Consider the following 17,334-nt stretch of genomic DNA (forward strand, 5'->3'; position numbering starts at 1 on the left):
GGCAGAGTCCCCGCTGTCTGGGGAGAGCTGGAAGCAGAGTCTGTGCCCACAGTAGGGGGTCCTGCAGGATGGTGCTAGTGCCCCTGGCGAAGGGCTCCGGGGGGGCATTCCTGCTGCCTAGTGTCCCCAGGGTGATGAATGTGAACGGCACTTTTGTGCCTGCTGCATGAGAGCCAGGACATCCTTTAGTTATTGAGAGTCGGGATTTGGACATAGTGCCTTCACATTTCAAGACAGGTGAATGATTAAATCTACCTCACCCCCCCCCGGCCCCCCGCCCACGGAGTCTGAAGATTTGTCCCCAGGAAGTGACCATGCAGTTCATCTGAAGTGAAAATAAATTCTGCGTTCTGGCCATGCGGTTTTAGGTGGTCCCCAGAGCTGTGTTGCTGCAAAAATGTATGTCTTCTGCAGACAGAAATGGCTCAAGAACAGGTATGTGTATTATATTCTGAACTTGTGGTCTCAGACATCAGAGGGTGTGGGAGCTCCATGGACCCTGCCAGGTTATGCATGCAGCCCCAGGGGAGAAAGGCCAATAAAGCGGGTCTTGTCTTCCTTGAAGCACAGAGGCCGAACTTCAGCCTGGTCATTTGGGGGGGGCGGGGGGGTGAGCAGGCCTAACGTGGCATCTCACGTTTGTTGATTGTTTACTAGGTGTCAGACGATATGCTACATACATTCATATATCAGCTTATTTCATCCTTTCCCAGACTCATCATTGAGCAAGATTTCCACCCCAGTGTATGAGTTGGGAAAGCAGAGTACAGAGAAGGCGGGGACCGTGCCCTGATGGCAGAGGTCAGAAAGTGATAGCATCACTCCGGCAGCCACACCAGGTCAGTCCTGCCAACCACCGTCAATTGTAGTGCCACTCACGAAGGTTTCCATGGTCTCCCCTCGCCTGCCCCCAGCGTGCTAGCCTGGCTGTTGGAGTGGTGGAAGAGGAGGAATTGTAGGGGCAGCCCCTGCCCTGGACAACTGACAATCAAGGAGAGAGCTCTGACGCCCATAGATGTGGTAGAGAGTGTGTCATGGGGTCCCCTGTGAGGCATGGACGCTGGGAGAGAGGAGTGAGAAGGACTGACGGGGCCATGGGACATGAGGGCGGGGCTTGCTGAGGGCAGTGCCGATTGCTGACTTTTCTACAGGAGGGAGCGTGGACAGTGGGTGGGCAGGAGTAACGGAGGGAGTCAGCGGCCACCTCTCCCCACCTAAGGACTGTCCCCATACCCCAGTGTGGGCTGTAGGAGGAGATCTGGGGTCACATCTGAGACTGCATACTGTCTAGGAGCCGGAATCCCTTGATGTCCAGACACATCCAGCGTGTCAAGTTCTAGACCAGAGATTGAGCCAGAGGCAGCGGGAGCCAAGAAAAGAATGGGAGAGCGAGGGGGTAAAATATAACACATAAGTCGTTTTCATGAAATGCCCCAAAAAGGTAAATCCAAGTTCTCTTGGAAGAGATTGGCCTCCATCCCTCATATCTGGTGGTGACGAGGCTGTGCTTTGGGGTGCCTCAGATGAGTAACAGAGGGGCTGTGGCACACAGGAAGATAAAAGAGCTCCCTTGTGACTCTGGCGCCTACAGAAGTGGGGTATGCATCTAGTCCCAGATTGAAACAGAGGGGATGCAGGGCCAAGGGTCCAGGGGAGTTGTTGGAAGTGCAAGAGAGACAGATCTCACGCCACCGAGAAATGACGGAAGCGTATACCCTTTGCTAAAGGGGCAGGGTCCAATGCACAGGAGACATTGCCGTTGCTGCCTGCCACAGCCAGACTCTAGGAGAGCGAAGGTCTTTGTGGAGGAATCTCGGTCGTTCCAAAGCTCCTTACCCCAGTTCAGGGACAGAGGTAAAGGAGGGAGGGACCAGATCTGAGACAGCAAAAGGTGAGGGAAGGGAATCAGGTGAGCGTGACTGTGGGGATAGAAGAACCGAGCCCTTCCTACAGTCTGACCCCACGTTGAGACACAAGAGCCCTGGTGGCTGCTTTGGAACGAGTCCCTGGTTTCCACTTGAGAGACTCGAGGGCCTGAGATCACTTCTGTCTCCTTCACATGAAGGGGGTATTGGGTATGATTCTCTGAGTTGCCAGAACCCAGTGAGGCAATGGGGATATAGATGTTTTCTAAGTCTCGTGGCTCCATGTAAAGTAAGACTGTCACAGAGGATAGTGTTTCTGACACTTAACTGGAGTTTTTCTGTTTTTTGGTGGGGTCCCCTGTATGGAAAGCACACTCAGAAGGGGAGACGTGAGACCCCGCGCAGCACGAGGAGGGTTTGCTTGCTGCTCTCTCTGGGCGGGGGGCACTGCCTGTGCCCAGGGCCGGGATGGCTAGGAGGCAAGGGCAGGGTACCCCTGGAAGAATAGACTCTCGGAGGACACACTGGCTGGGCTGGAGATCTAGGGAGATAACTCTGGGTCTGTCAGCCACTGCTGCGGTTCTCACCCAGGACTCTCGGCTCTAGGGAGGCCACTGGTGTGATTTACCCTCAAAAGAAATAAGAAGGAAAACACCCACTTCTATTAAAAATACTGCCTTTCTGCATATTCCCCCAGGCTTTCTCTCCTGGCTCTGGAAACATGTCTCTGAAGCCAAGCCCCGGGACGCGCGCCTTGAAGGGAAGGCCCGTGTTGTGAAAGGACAAGGAGCCTGGCCTCGCCTGTGGAGGCAGGGGCGGCCTTGAGGAGACCCCGCTTCACCACAGTGACAACCCACATCAGCGCCTCCTCTCTGTGAGTCTGTCTGCTCGCCCCTGTTTCTGTGATGTGTTTTAGGGGTGCATTTATGGGATTCTAAACGTTGTCCTGTGCTAGAGATGGGGAAGGCAAGGACCCCAGGTCTCGAAGGACCTCTGTCACAGGGACAGGTAGGAAGGTGGGGAGAAAGGGAGCCTCTGGGGATGGGGTGCTGACATGCACCCCAGGTTCGCACGTGCTCCTCAGAGTGCACCTGCACTTTGGCTAATTTATTCTGCCTGAACATGCTGATGTCCATCAGAAGTGCCTGCCCCCACGAACTGGCGTGTGAGGGGATGGGGGCAGGAACTCTGAGTTTGCTTCTCATCAGGTAACTGTGGTTACATGCAAACGTGTGAGTGGCCCATGTGTACAAATGCTCAGTGAGCTTCAGTGAAAGTGCTCACTCTCACATTTCTGCCCCACGTCCCCACTTCTCTCCCCATGGGGGGTGGGGGTGAGGGGGTAGGTGTGGCCCGTGAGTCTGATGATGGAGGAAGGGGATCTGTGACATACCTCTAAGGCTCACAGGGCCCTCGGTGGTCTCTATGGAAATGATGACCCCTCTCTCTCCCAAATCCACTGGTCATGCTCGCCCAAGGGTTGGCGGGCGAAACTTGCATTTCTCACTCTCAGCTCTTGGTCAGGAACTGGTGCTCCCTGGCTGACTGGGTCTCACGTCGCTGTCCTGACCCTCTGAACCTGGTGACATCATCCTCCGTTCCATGCCTGGGCAGCACTGCCCCCTGCACAGCCTTAGCTGCAGGGTCATTTGCCCCCTGCCTGCTTAGGCCTCCCTCTCCCTCTCCTGCTTCCGGTCAGCGCTGTTCTACATGCCCCCTTCAAGGAGTGGGGTCCCCGGGGCCTCACCTACACCACAGCAGGAAGCAAGATCAGTGGGCTCCAGAAAGCCGTGTTCCTAAACTCCTACCATCCCTGTGCCCAGAGAGGCTGCTGGCTCGTTGAGCAGAGTGGCCCCCTCTGTGTCCTGAGTGTAAACGGGGTGAAACCCTCTTTCACATGGAGCGCCTCTCCACTTCTTGCTCCCCTCCCTCCTGTAAGCTGTCTGAGCTCTGCCTGCCTCTGCTTCTGAAGGTCCTTCCCCCGGGGACAGGAACAGACACTCTTTTCTGAGGTTTATCTCTCGTGGCGATTCCAGAGGTCCCATGCTCTGTCCAATGAAGGGGCCCTGCTGTGGAATGTGTGCTTTGTGGAGAGCAACAGGACATTGTCCTCATGTGACCCTTCCTTCATTCCACGAGAGAGAAGGAAGTAGAGTGCCAGAGTACGGAGTGGGAAAGGGAGCCAGAGCTGCCACAGCGGTTACCCAGGATGAGCCTGGAAAAGTGATGGTGGGCTCAGATAATAACGGATATTAATGTGGTGGCCTTGAGTTGACCGGTTGCAGGGGCAAGATGGGTACAGAAGACTTATAGTAGGGGATTGAGGAGCAAATGATCTGAGGAGAGGTTGAAGCACTTTGGCTTTGAAGGTCATCCATGAATGTGCCAGTAGCTGCAGAATGACATGTGGGAAGGGGGTTGGGTCCCCCCCACCCCCCCGGGGGTGTGTTGTGGGACGCTGCAGTGTACACAGAGAGCAGGTGACAATTCAGGAGACGCCTGATAAGTGCAGCACCAAAGTGCCTGAGCAGGTGGAAGGCATGGGATCCCGAGCACGGGTGAGGGCTGGCTGCAGTCCCCAGCAGGCGTGCCCAGCGCCAGCAGAGAATGCCAGGGGACAGTGAGGTCCCCTGGGTGTGAGAAGCAGTCGTAGCCGTACCTCACTGTTTCTGTGTTCTGCATAAATTGTTAGGAAAGGTCGTTGAATGTCAGAGTGTTGCTAGTGAGCCAGGTAGTGGTGTTGGTAGGATGGGGGTGGGACTGAGGGGAAAAAAAATGCTCTTCTAGTTATTGTGGATTTTTAGAAAATGAAGGAAGGCTCACATTGTTGTCATCCGTGCTGAAGCTGAGAACTTGTTCTTTTCCTGGGCCACAACAGCAGAGTGTGGAGCAGGTAGAGAGCAGCATGACAGGTGTGTTTGAGGAGGAGCTTCTACCCCAGGAGAGGCTGGGTAAGGCGGGGCCTTGAGGATGGTGAGCAGGCTGTGGGGGTCCACACCGGAGGCCCCGTGAGCTTGAAGGCTGTCTAATAGGAGGCGTTAGAAGAAGGGCGCTGGAAGAGCGAGAGGGTGGTTTGAGGTGGTGATAGAGCAGAGCGCTGGGCACGGCTGTCCTGGAGGGGTCGAGGGTTCCCCGATGCCCAGGCATGAGCTTGGGCTGCGTGTGCCGGGTGGGGAGGAAGTGAGGAATGTCCCTGAGGACAAGGAGGCCTCGTGTTGACCAGGTCAGGCTCAGGGGCCCTGACGTCCTATGAATGGTTCGAAACAGTGAAGACCACGGGAGAAAATGCCACCGGAAGAGCTTGTTCAAGATCTGGACTGGGGCGGGGGCGCGGGGTGGAGCTGACGGCGGGCAACGAGGAAGGGAACGGTATACCTACTGTAGGTGGGGCGCTGGGGAACTGGGCCCACAGCACCAGGGAAACGGGTCCTGTCCCTCAGCTGCTACGTAGGTAGCAACAGGACCTGGGCCTAGCCCCGCAGTAAGGCTGGCAGGGAGACTGGCAGACGCTTCACAGAGCACCAGCGCGCATGCCCAGAACGCGCCAATTGGAGCGCAGCACCTGCTCCTTGGCCACAACCTTCCCGCTCGCTTGGATTTCCAGCTCCACTGGCAGGTTCTGAGGGCTGCATTAGGGAAGTGGCCTTGCAGGGGCCTTTTGGGCAGGTGTTTTTTTCCATTCCCTGCCACTCATCATCATCCCGTTTGACTGCATCACCCATTGGGGGTCTCCGAGTCTGGTGGAATGTGAAAGGAAGAGACATTCTTCCCTTCAGTGTGCGGCCTTCTGTTTCTCCGGACAGCAGAGGGCAGTGTTCCATTGCGTATATGCTGGTCCTCCTCTCCCTCCGCCCTTCCTGCTGGAAAAAAAAAATCGCCTGCGTCTTCTCCATAATTGGTAGGTACATTGTAGGCCCTTGTAGCCCCTGCAGCCGCCTTGGCTACGTTGTTTCAGGAGGTTCTCGGGTGAAAACTTGGACTCTCTTCTCAGAAGCGCTTTGCTTTTCAAAGTACCTTTTCTTTTAAGTTGCTGCCTGGGTTCCTTAGCAACACGTGTTGCTGCTTCTCTCAGTGGAGTCGACATTGTCTTTTTCCCCACTCGTTTTGGGTTTTATGGGCCTTAATGCCTATATACTTCAGTTATGCAGTCACTCAAACCTCGTCGTGGGAAATTTGACGGACAGATAAAGTACTTCAACCCATAGTTGTCTCAGCCAGTATTGACCATTAAGGGTATGTTGTGATCGGTTTCTTAGACATTTTTCGTCAGGAATGCATTTTAAATATACTAAGGATCACTTCTGCATCATGACTTCAACTTCCTCTTCTGAAATTCAGTAAGACATTTTTCTAAAGATTTTATTTATTTACTTACTTATTGTTAGAGAGATGGGGAAAGCAGAGAGAGGGAGACAAACATAGATCAGTTACCTCTCACACTGGCCCCAACTGGGGATCAGCCTCCAACGCCGGTATGTGTCCTGAACCGGAATCGAACCTGTGATCTTTTGCTTTGAGGGGCGTGCTCAGCCAACTGAGCCACGGCGATCAGGGCTCGGTTATACATTTTTAAAGACGCTTTAATACTCTTAGATATTGTACTCAAAATATTATGCAGACACATTGAAAGCTGTTGAAAGATTCTGTGAATTTTTAAAAATTTATTTATTTATTTACTTTAGAAAGAGGGGAAGGGAGTGTAGTGTTGGTTATGATCTCGGACGCTGAAATAAATCCGGCAGGCAGGATTATTGGCCAGTAACGAACGGAGGACTGTGGCTCGCTCAGACCGACAGTGGAGAGTGGGAAGCCTCATCCTCTTTTTATTAGGATTTCAAAAGCTACCAGAACAGGGGGTGTGACATTCCAGCCAACAACAGGAGAATTTTACAAGTGAAAGAATTCTTACAAAGTGTCATTAATATGTAAAATACAGCCAGGGTAACTCTTGGTTTAGCTAGCACCTATCAGGGAAGCAAAGCAGACCCACTAATCCTCAATGCCAGCTCCATTTTAAGACTTTATTAACAAGGAGGCAGATGGAGTACACAACAGAACCTGTTCTACCCAGGATTCCACGACTCAGTGGCCTCGACAGCCTAAAGCTGAAGGCGGAGACAAGAGTTGCTCATCATCTCCTGAGTCATGGGATGACACCTGGGTGGAGGGGCATGAGAATGCCCCTACCCAGAGATCTGTCTTCCTGCAACAAGGGAGGGAGAAAGAGAGAGAGAGAGACATTGATGTGTTAGAGATTCATTGACAGGTTGCCTCTCACAAGCCCCCCGCTGGGTAGTTGGCCTCCAACCCAGGCATGTGCCCTGACTGGGCATGGAACTGGTAACCTTTTGGTTTGTGGCCTGGTCTCGGTCCACTGAGCGACTCCAGCCAGGCCAGACTCTGTGAATCATAAGTCGAAGATGCACTGACCTATGAACCAACGATAGCAGCACAGTTGTCCCTTCTGGGAGCAGGGGCTGTTGTAGTTGGTGCATGTCTGTTGCACTCTTTTCCCCTCAGCACCTGGAGGAGGACCTGGCCCTGAGTAGGGGCTCTGTAAATATTGTGAAGTGTTTGCAAATTTTAGTTTTCTGGTCATATATATGGTCTGTCAAGAAGAGATCCAGCCTCGTAATATGAAAAATAGGGACGTTTATTGAAGAAGATACAAGAAACGTTGTACATAGGACAATGACGCCTCAGTCCCTTTGGAAGTAGTAACCTTGGGATCTCAGAGTTCTCCCAGTCGCCAGAGTCAGGCTAAGTAGTTGGTGGATTAGGAAGTCAAATCTAGGAAAGGGTGTGGTGAGAGAACCCCTGCTCCCAATACAGCAACTCCTCTTTTATCTTGTGTATATTGGAATTTTCCCAGGACACCTTCAACGTCTCCAGGTCTGCGCGATCTCTAGGATGTGCTGTGTGCTGTGCGCCGCAGGCATGAGAGGAAGAGTGGAGAGGACTGGAAGTACGAATAGCAATGGCCTGGGCCGTCCTCAGGGGTACCAGGCACCAAAGTAAGGTCTGAGCCCAGGTTCCCGGTGCTCTCAAGTTACTACACTTACCCTTCTTGTAATGAGAAGGGTTTTGAAAGAGAAACTTCCATATTTTTTCAAGCGAATGCAGTTCTGCTCCCTTATTCGAAAGACTGGACTGCACCGTGAGTTACATAAGAGCATGGACTGCGGCATCACCAGAAAAAAAAACCAAACAAAAACAAAACTCTACAGAAACTTGAGCCCTTTGTCTAGCCTCTCTTGATAACCACATACACACACTCACACCATCAAGGAAAGAAAGGAATGGAAACTATCCCAGTCCTATAAAATGAGTTTTAGGACGGATACAGTGAAGCTGTCTTTCTTCCAAGAAGTCACCCAGATAAAAAAAATTTAAGATTTCACAGCAGGTTTATTGGAGAGAAGGTAAGAAGTCAACGATAGGAAGAAAACTCCCATACAAGCTTGAGGGGCTATTAAATATAAGTAGGAAGAAAGAGAAAAAAAAGAAAAAGATACAAAGATTAAAAAAAAGATTCGCAACTGCCAGTCTCCCACAGGTAGCACTAACCAACTCTTTGATTCTCTTAGTGCAGGCGGTGTCTCCACACCTTTCCGATAGTACATTTCGGTTAGGGCGAGTTCACGCATCAACACATTCGGCAGGTTATTTACATTCCCCTGCGTTTCCCTACCAGGCCAGTCGATATGTGGTGCTAGGTCCATCAGCGTTTCTACTGGGAACGAGCAAAGTCCATTTTTATTTCCTTTGGGGAAGGTTAGGACCGGGTTAATTTGCATAGGGTCATTCGCATACGTCAAAAGTCCAGGCAGGCAGTCCAGCTGCCACCTTGTTCTGACAGCTACCTCATGCTGAAAACTCAGTGGTTTTTGTTTTGTTTTCTATTTTATTTATTTGTTTTCAGATTGAGGGAAAGGAAGGGGGAGAGGGGGAGAGAAATGTCAATGTTAGGTTGCCTCTCGTGCGCCCCCAATTGGGAACCTAGTCTGCAGCCCAGGCTTGTGCGCTGACTGGGAATCTTAACAGGTGACCCTTTAGTTCCCAGGCCAGCGTTTAATCCACTGAGCACCACCAGCCAGGGATAAGATCGTGCGTTTTTTTGTTTTTTTTGTTTTTTATAAGAACGTGAAGTCACAATGCAACATGAATCTCATTGTGTGTGCACTGCACTTTTATGGGTGGGGAGACATGCCATAAAGAAATTTCTCACAAATAATGGTCATCAACGTGTGGGTGACAAAACAGTGGTTTACATCACTTTATTATAAGAGTCCTCCAAATCGTCTACACTGAGGTTTGAGTGGCGAGGTACCTGAAAGATATGCCGATGGAAGCCAATGGGAAGGCCGTTCAGACAGTCAGAAATACAATATTGGAAGCAACCAAGGCACCCAGTTTTCAGGAGGGACCCCATGAATGGAGCAGTGCAGCCGCAAGGAAGGAACAAGCCAGCTGGCTCCCCGTGCCCAAACAGTGCTCTAAATGTCCTGGAAAGCGCTGCAAGTGTTTTTTTGTTTTTTTCCAAGCACGAAAGGCGGGGGAGGAAAGGTTTCGTGGCTCCACACTGCCACCTGCTGCCCAGGGAAACTCGGCGCCGCCGTTCTTGGCAGGAAATGCCTGTTTTCTGCTACACTTTTAAAAACAAAGCAAAACAACACACGCGCCAAATGAATTCTATACGCACCAGACCCGATGACGATGATGGTCAGAAGTGCAGGGACGAGCCCAAGGGACCCCTGCCATTCAGAGCCAAGCCCACGTCTTCCTCAGTCCCCGCCCTGGGAACCAGAGCAACAGGGGCGGGAGTGGCCGGTGCCAGAGCCAGCCCCAGAGGGCTCCTGGCCGCCTTGGAAGCCCTGCCTTCTAGGCCTGCACGAGGGCGTACAGTGAGGGCCCTGCAGCCCGCCGGCCCGCCACAGGGAGTCCCTTCCTCAGGGACCGGGTTCCAAACTGTCAGCTGCTGGGCAGGACCCATCCTGTCCAGGTCCTGGTGCCCGAATGCCCCGCCGCCCCCTGCCTGGGGCCTGTACCAGCTCCCTGCTCGCCCACTGGCGGGCCCTAGTCTCGGAAGGCCCTGGTCCCTGGGCACAGCCTCCTACCTCCTGCCAGCTTTCAGGCCCGGGAAACCTCCTGGTGACATCAGGGTTCACAGGGTTACGCCTGGAACCTCAGGAAACCCCCCGCACCCCCACCCCCCCACCACGACACCCCCCCCCCTCCCCTTGATATTCTTCCAGCCTTCCTCTGTATTAGCACCTCAACACTGTGCCCTGTTCAACCAGCTTCCTCCGTCTAATCTCTCTGCCTACATAGCCTTCAACCTCTTGGGGGCCCCTCCAGTATGGACCCCACAGCCTTACTCACCTTCCACCGTGCCCCGCCTTACCCAGCCTGCCCAGTGCTGGAAACTCCCCCTTGACACCCCTCTGTTGGTCCTTTCTCCTCCTCCATACCCCCCTGCTGTGCTCCACGAAGGGGCACAACCCTGCCTGCATGTGAGCTCCTAAGCTCGACCACAAAAACTGTTTCACCTTGCCGAAGTGTTCGCCTGAAATCCACGACCAGGGGAGCACTGCTTCTGGCTGTCACCCTCATCCCGCCTACACCACTGCCTTCCTCACTGCCGCCCTCGTCCATCCAGTGGAGAAGACAGGAGCGATGAGCTGTGAGCTGTCGGAGCTTCCCACGCGCAGTGGGCCTGGTTTTCCCTGGGGTTTTCTCTGTGCCGCTGGGCGTCCCTGCTCCTGACTGCAGCCGGCCCTCGCCTGTGCTCAGGGTCCCATGCCTTCCTCCTGCTCAGGCTCTGTGTCCTGTGCTCGTCATCCTCACTGCTCTCTCTGAAACGTCCCTGACGAGGATGGAGAGGTAACCGCAAGGCTTACCTTGTCACATAACCCTTTTTTTTTTTTCTTTGAAAAGTAAAGGCCCAGAGGGATAGAAAATGGAGTTGCCAAATGTGCCACAGGCACCAAAGCTGTTATCTAAGGAGAGCATAGAAAAGTGATGGTGGGATCAGACAATATGTTGGGATATTGATGTGGTGGCCTTGAGTTGACCAGTTGCAGGGGCACGATGGGCACAAAACCCTTATAGTAGGGGACTGAGGAGCAAATGATCTGAGGAGAGGTTGAAGCAGTTTGGCTTTGAAGGTCATCCATGAATGTGCCAGTAGCTGCAGAATGACATGTGGGAAGGGGGTTGGGTCCCCCCCACCCCCCCGTGTGTTGTGGGACGCTGCAGTGTACACGGAGAGCAGGTGACAATTCAGGAGACGCCTGATAAGTGCAGCAGCAAAGTGCCTGAGCAGGTGGAAGGCATGGGATCCCGAGCACGGGTGAGGGCTGGCTGCAGTCCCCAGCAGGCGTGCCCAGCGCCAGCAGAGAATGCCAGGGGACAGTCAGGTCCCTTGGGTTTGGGATGCAGCGAGCTGCCCTACTCACTGTTTCTGTGTTCTGCATAAATTGTTAGGAAAGGTCGTTGAATGTCAGAGTGTTGCTAGTGAGCCAGGTACTGGCGTTGGTAGGATAGGGGCGAAAGTGAGTCAATGCTCTTCTAGTTATGGATTTCAGATTATTAGGAAAGGCTCACATTGCTGTCATCAGTGCTCAGGCTCCGAACTTGTTCTTTCCTGGGGCACAACGGGAGTGTGTGCAGCGCTTAGAAAGGAGCAAGACAGGTGTGTTGGACGAGGAGCTTCTACCCCAGGAGAGGCTGGGTAAGGCGCGGCCTTGTGGATGGGAGCAGGCTGTGGGGTCCACACCGGAGGGCCCGTGAGCTTGACGGCTGTCTAAACGGAGGCGTTAGAAGAAGGGCGCTGGAAGAGCGGAGCGTGGTTTGAGGTGGTGATAGAGGAGAGTGCTCGGCACGACTGTCCTGGAGGGGGACCGGGGTCCCCGATGCCCAGGCATGAGCGTGGGCTGCACCTGCCGGCTGGGGAGGCAGTGAGGAATGTCCCTGAGGACCAGGAGGCCTCGTGTTGACCAGGTCAGGCTCAGGGGCCCTGACGTCCTATGAATGGTTCCAAAGAGTGAGGACCGCGGGAGAAAATGCCACCGGAAGAGCTCGTTCAAGATCTGGACTGGGGCGGGGGCGCGGGGGTGGGGGTGAGGTGGCTGACGGCGGGCAACGAGGAAGGGAACGGTATACCTACTGTAGGTGGGGCGCTGGGGAACTGGGCCCACAGCACCAGGGAAACGGGTCCTGTCCCTCAGCTGCTACGTAGGTAGCAACAGGACCTGGGCCTAGCCCTGCAGTAAGGCTGGCAGGCAGACTGGCAGACGCTTCACAGAGCACCAGCGCGCATGCCCAGAACGCGCCAATCGGATCAGAGCCCTTGCTCCTGGCCACGACCAGCCTGCCCGCTTGGGCTTCCCGCTCCAGTTGCAGGTTCCGAGGGCTGCGCTAGGGCAGTGGCCTTGCTGGGGCCTTTGGGGCAGGTTCTTTTTCCATTTACTGACACTCATCATCGTCCTGCTTGACTCTATCATCCTTTGGGGTCTCTGACAATGTGGGGAATGTCAGAGGAAAAGACATTGTTCCCGTCAATGTGAGGCCTTCTGTTTCTCCGGACAGCAGAGGGCAGTGTCGCTTCGTGTATATGGTGGTCCTCCTCTCCCCCGCCCTTCCGGCGGGAAAAAACTCGCTCGAGTCTTCTCCGAAATTGGCAGATACATTCTTGGCCTCTGCAGCTTTCGCAGCCACCTTGACTGCCTTGTTGTTTCAGGAGGTTCTCAGGTGAAAACTTGGACTCTCTTCCCAGAAGCGCTTTGCTTTTCAAAGTACTTTTTCTTTTAAGTCGCTGCCTGGGTTCCTTAGCAACATGTGTTTCTGCTTCTCTCAGTGGAGTCGACATTGTCTTTTTCCCCACTCGTTTTGGCTTTTATGGGCCTTGATGACTACATACTTCGGTTATGCTGTCGCTCAACTCCCATTGTAGAAAATTTGGCAGACAGGTAAAGTACTTCAAACCACAGTTCTCTCAGCCAGTATTGACCATTAAGACTATTTTGTGATCAGTTTCGGAGACGTTTTTGATCAAGAAATGCATTTTAAATATAGAAAGGATCATTCCTGCATCATGACTTCAACTTCCTCTTTTGAAATTCAGTAAAACATTTTTTTAAAGGATTTTATTTATTTATGTATTGTTAGAGAGATGGGGAAAGCAGAGAAAGAGAGGAAGACAAATGTAGATCAGTTACCTCTCACACTGGCCCCAACTGGGGATCAGCCCCCAACCCACGCATGTATAGTGAACTGGAATCGAACCTGTGATATTTTGTCTTGAGCGGCCTGCTCAGCCGAATAACTGAGCCGTAACAGTCAGGGATCGGTTGTACATTTTTAAAATTGCTTTAATACTTTTAGATATCTTACTGAAAATATTATGCAGACACATTGAAGACTGTTGAAAGATTCTGTGAATCTTTTTTTTTTTTTTTTTTTTTAAGACTATTTATTTACTTTGAGAAAGAGGGGGAGGGAGGGGGAAGGAGAGAGAAACATCAATGTGTTAGAGATTGCCTCTCACAAGCCCCCAACTTGGGACTTGGCCTGCAACCAAGGCATGTGCCCTCACTGGAAATGGAACCGGTAACCTTTTGGTTCCTGGCCTGGTCTCAATCCACTGAGCGACTCCAGCCAGGGCAGATTCTATGAATCATAAGTTGAAGATGCACTGACCTATGAACCAACGATAGCAGCACAGTTGTCCCTTCTGGGAGCAGGGGCTGTAGTTGGTGCATGTCTGTTGCACTCTTTTCCCCTCAGCACCTGGAGGAGGACCTGGCCCTGAGTGGGGGCTCAGTAAATATTGTGAAGTGTTTGCAAATTTTAGTTTTCTGGTCATATATATGGTCTGTCAAGAAGAGATCCAGCCACGTAATGTGAAAAATAGGGACGTTTATTGAAGAAGATACAAGAAACGTTGTACATAGGACAATGACGCCTCAGTCTTCTTGGAAGTAGCCACCTTGGGACCTCAGAGTTCTCCCAATCGCCATCAGCTGCCCTGTCGTCTTTTCCTGAATCTCATAGATGGTGTGAAATCTCTTCCCTGTCAAAGGCGATTTTAGTTTTGGCAAAAGCCAGAAGTTGCAGGGCACCAAATCTGGGCTGTAGGGGCGCTGGGTCACCTGGGTGATTTCATGTTTTGCCAGAAAACCCTGCAGGAGACGTGATGCATGAGCGGGCACGTTGTTGTGATGAAGCTGCCAATCACCGTTGCCCCTAGCTGAGCCCTTCTGAGTCATCCGAATTGTTTCGCGGAGGAAATTTCAAGCTTAGCACAAAATTTTTGATTCGTGGCTCTACTTGCTCAGTCATTTGGAATGTGACAGACACAGAGCACACATGCTCATTCAGTGCCATCTACCGACCCCACTGACTAGTACAGTGAATGTGTCATTGTTCACGCATGTACATTCCAATCCCCTCCCCTTGGCTGTCAGGGTACATGGATGTTGTACAAACCGTTCTCATTATATTAACAATGGCTGGACTTTTCTGGAATGACCGTGGATATTCCATCCTTTCCTTTTCCTGGATTCTAATACCAAAACGATGGTCTACATGTTCTTGTCTTATCCCCCCCCTGCCCCCCCCCCCACCTTGGCCCTTTCCAAGTCATCATTTCTCTGTGTCAATAGTATTTCTTTAAATCACATGTTCTGACCTTGGCCAGGTCATTGGACTAACTGAAGTCCAGTTAGTTTGTTGCTGACAGCCTCACGACACAGCTCGAGTTTCCCCACAGAAAGTCGAGTGAGACTTAACAGGAAAGTAGCACAGAATGGCCTTGGGAGAGATGGTGCATCTTTTATTGCTGCTCCCTGTTTTCACCGGCACTCGATATATTGAGAGTCTTTCCAGTACGACCATGCCCTGCAGTTAATATTGGTTCTGCTTTGGAACCCTCGGAAAACTGAAAAAAAAAGATCCACATTTCTTACCTGGAAGTGTCATTTTCTAGAATGCTGTGCACAAACAGTCTGAACTCATTTATACTGACAACGTCTTGACCATAAAGGCATCCTATGATTGGACATGCAGTTCCTCCCGAGTATTTTCTTCTTGTAGGTCTCCTGGACGGCCATGGGTCAGAGAACTCCCTCCCAGTTCCAGCTCTACCAGCCTTGCCGATTTTGCTCTCCAAGATTCTTTGCTTTCTAGGCCTGCTGTTGCCTCAGTTTTAAGAGGAAGGGTCAGGCTAAGTAATTGGTGGAATAGGAGGGCATATCTAGGAAAGGGTGTGGTGAGAGAACCCCTGCTCCCAATACAGCAACTCCTCTTTTATCTTGTAAATATTGGAATTTTCCCAGGACACCTTCAACATCTCCAGGTCTGCGCGATCTCTAGGATGTGCTGTGTGCTGTGCGCCGCAGGCATGAGAGGGAGAGTGGAGAGGACTGGAAGTACAAATAGCAATGGCCTGGGCCGTCCTCAGGGGTACCAGGCACCAAAGTAAGCTCTGAGCCCAGGTTCCCAGTGCTCTCAAGTTACTACACTTGCCCTTCTTGTAATGAGAAGGGTTTTGAAAGAGAAACTTCCATATGTTTTCAAGCGAATGCAGTTCTGCTCCCTTATTCGAAAGACTGGACTGCACTGTGAGTTATATAAAAGTGCATGGACTGCAGCATCACCCAAAACAAACAAACTCTACAGAAATTTGAGCCCTTTGTTTAGCTTCTGAAGTTTCCCATGAAAATGTTTCCCTAATAGCAAATCAGAACTGATGAACAAAACAGAAACAGAGACATAGCCACATGGACGAGACTGGCGGCTGTTGGAGGGGCGGGAGGGAGGGAGGACCCGGTGAGAGAGGTGAAGGGGTTAGCCGAAGAACATGGGAGGTCTGTCCAGAAAGCGTCCAGCAACTGTTAGTAGGAGAACGGTTTGCGCGGCATCCGTGTAACCTGGCGGCCAGGGCGAGTGGACTGGAATGCGCATGCGTGAACAATGGTGGCCTCACTGTGCTAGTCAGTGGGGCCCGTAGATGCCTCTTGAGTGAGCATGTGTATTATGTGGCCACCGCACTCAAAATGACTGAGCAAGGAGAGCAATGTCTCCGCATCATATTTCGTGCTAAGCTTGAACATTCCTCCGGGAAACAATGTGGATGATTCGGAAGGCTGCAGCTAGAGGCGAAGGTGATGGGCACCTTCGTCACGATGACGTGCCAGCTCAGGCATCACGTCTCCTGCAGAGGTTTTGTTGTTGTTGTTGTTGTTTGTGAAACGTCAAATCACCCGGGTAACTTAGCCGCACTAAAGGGCAGATTTGCCACCCTGCGACTTCTGGCTTTCCCAAAACTAAAATCACCTTGGAAAGGAAGAGATTTCGGGCCGTCGATGAGATTCAGGAAAATACGATGAGGCGACTGATGGTGATTGGGAGAACTCTGACGTCCCAAGCCGCCTACTTTGGAGGGGACTGAGGCAACATTGTCCTATGTACTATGTGTTTTATATCTTGTATCTTCTTCAGTGTCTCTACTTTTCCTATTACGTGGCTGGATACCTTCTGGACAGAACTCGTATATGCATGACCCTTGGACATGGACGATGATTTGGTGATGGACTAAGACAGGGAGAGCTGGGAGGGACTGGGTGGAGGTGAACAAAGGGAAGAAAAAGTAGGGACAAGTGCAACAGCGTAAACCACACACACACAAAAAATCAAGAAACATCTAGTATTTTTATAACATTTTCTAAAAAAGCAAACAGCAAATCATACTTTTTCCTGTATTTCTTAACTAATGTTAGATTTGGTTGTATTATTTTGGCACAGTCACCCTTTGTTTGCAAGTTAAGGATGTAGGGAAATTCTTTAGTCGCCCTGATTATGATTCCACAGCTTGTGCTTTTAGCTGCTACGAATCATGGGGCAAGTTGTATAGGTTATGTCCTGTGTGCCAGGCACTCCACTAAGTCCTCTGTGTGTAGTGTGCTGCTATTCATGACGGAAACCTTCTCTGGCAAGTCAGTATAATTACCCCTCAACAGCCGAGAACAGAAATTGCGACTTAGATCATTGCTAAGGAAGGCTGTCCGTGTAACGTGAATCCTACGATGACTCCGGAGAGGTTTCTCTGGAATCTTATTGTCGCTTACCTTCAAATGATTGTATCCTCCCAGGGCTGACAGGTTCATGCACGTGATCCCGTACAACTCTGCTTTGGATGCTAGAGAATTGGGGGCCAGTGAGTGGGAGAAGTGGGGGAGAAAAAATCTGCTTAAAGTGAGTCAAATAGAGGTTCATGGCGTCACTCCGCTGATGTCGGTCCCCTTCAGTCCAGGTAACTCTGATCTGCAGCACACTGGAAGGTGTACAGGGCGGGGAGAAGGCAGGCCAGCGGCGGTGGCGTTCCTCAGGTTTCGGTTCTGTTGAAGGGTCACAGACGTGTGGTTGGGATGGCTGGGCTTTGGTTCAACTTCCTCACGTCTTGCTCGGG

General features: G+C 51.7%; 1 long non-coding RNA gene across 2 annotated transcripts in view; it reads left to right on the plus strand.

Moving 5' to 3' along the window:
- Positions 1-274: 274 nt before the first annotated feature.
- The window catches only part of LOC149991396 (uncharacterized), a 67,990-nt gene continuing 50,930 nt past the window's right edge, over positions 275-17,334 (plus strand). For both annotated transcript variants that reach the window (XR_016508604.1, XR_016508605.1), the window contains exons 1-2: positions 275-435; positions 2,563-2,739. This is a non-coding gene — a long non-coding RNA (uncharacterized LOC149991396). The remainder of the gene's footprint in view (positions 436-2,562; positions 2,740-17,334) is intronic.

Source organism: Furipterus horrens, unplaced genomic scaffold, assembly GCF_987537825.1.
Source record: "Furipterus horrens unplaced genomic scaffold, mFurHor1.1.pri manual_scaffold_17, whole genome shotgun sequence".
Classification (NCBI taxonomy): Eukaryota; Metazoa; Chordata; class Mammalia; order Chiroptera; family Furipteridae; genus Furipterus; species Furipterus horrens.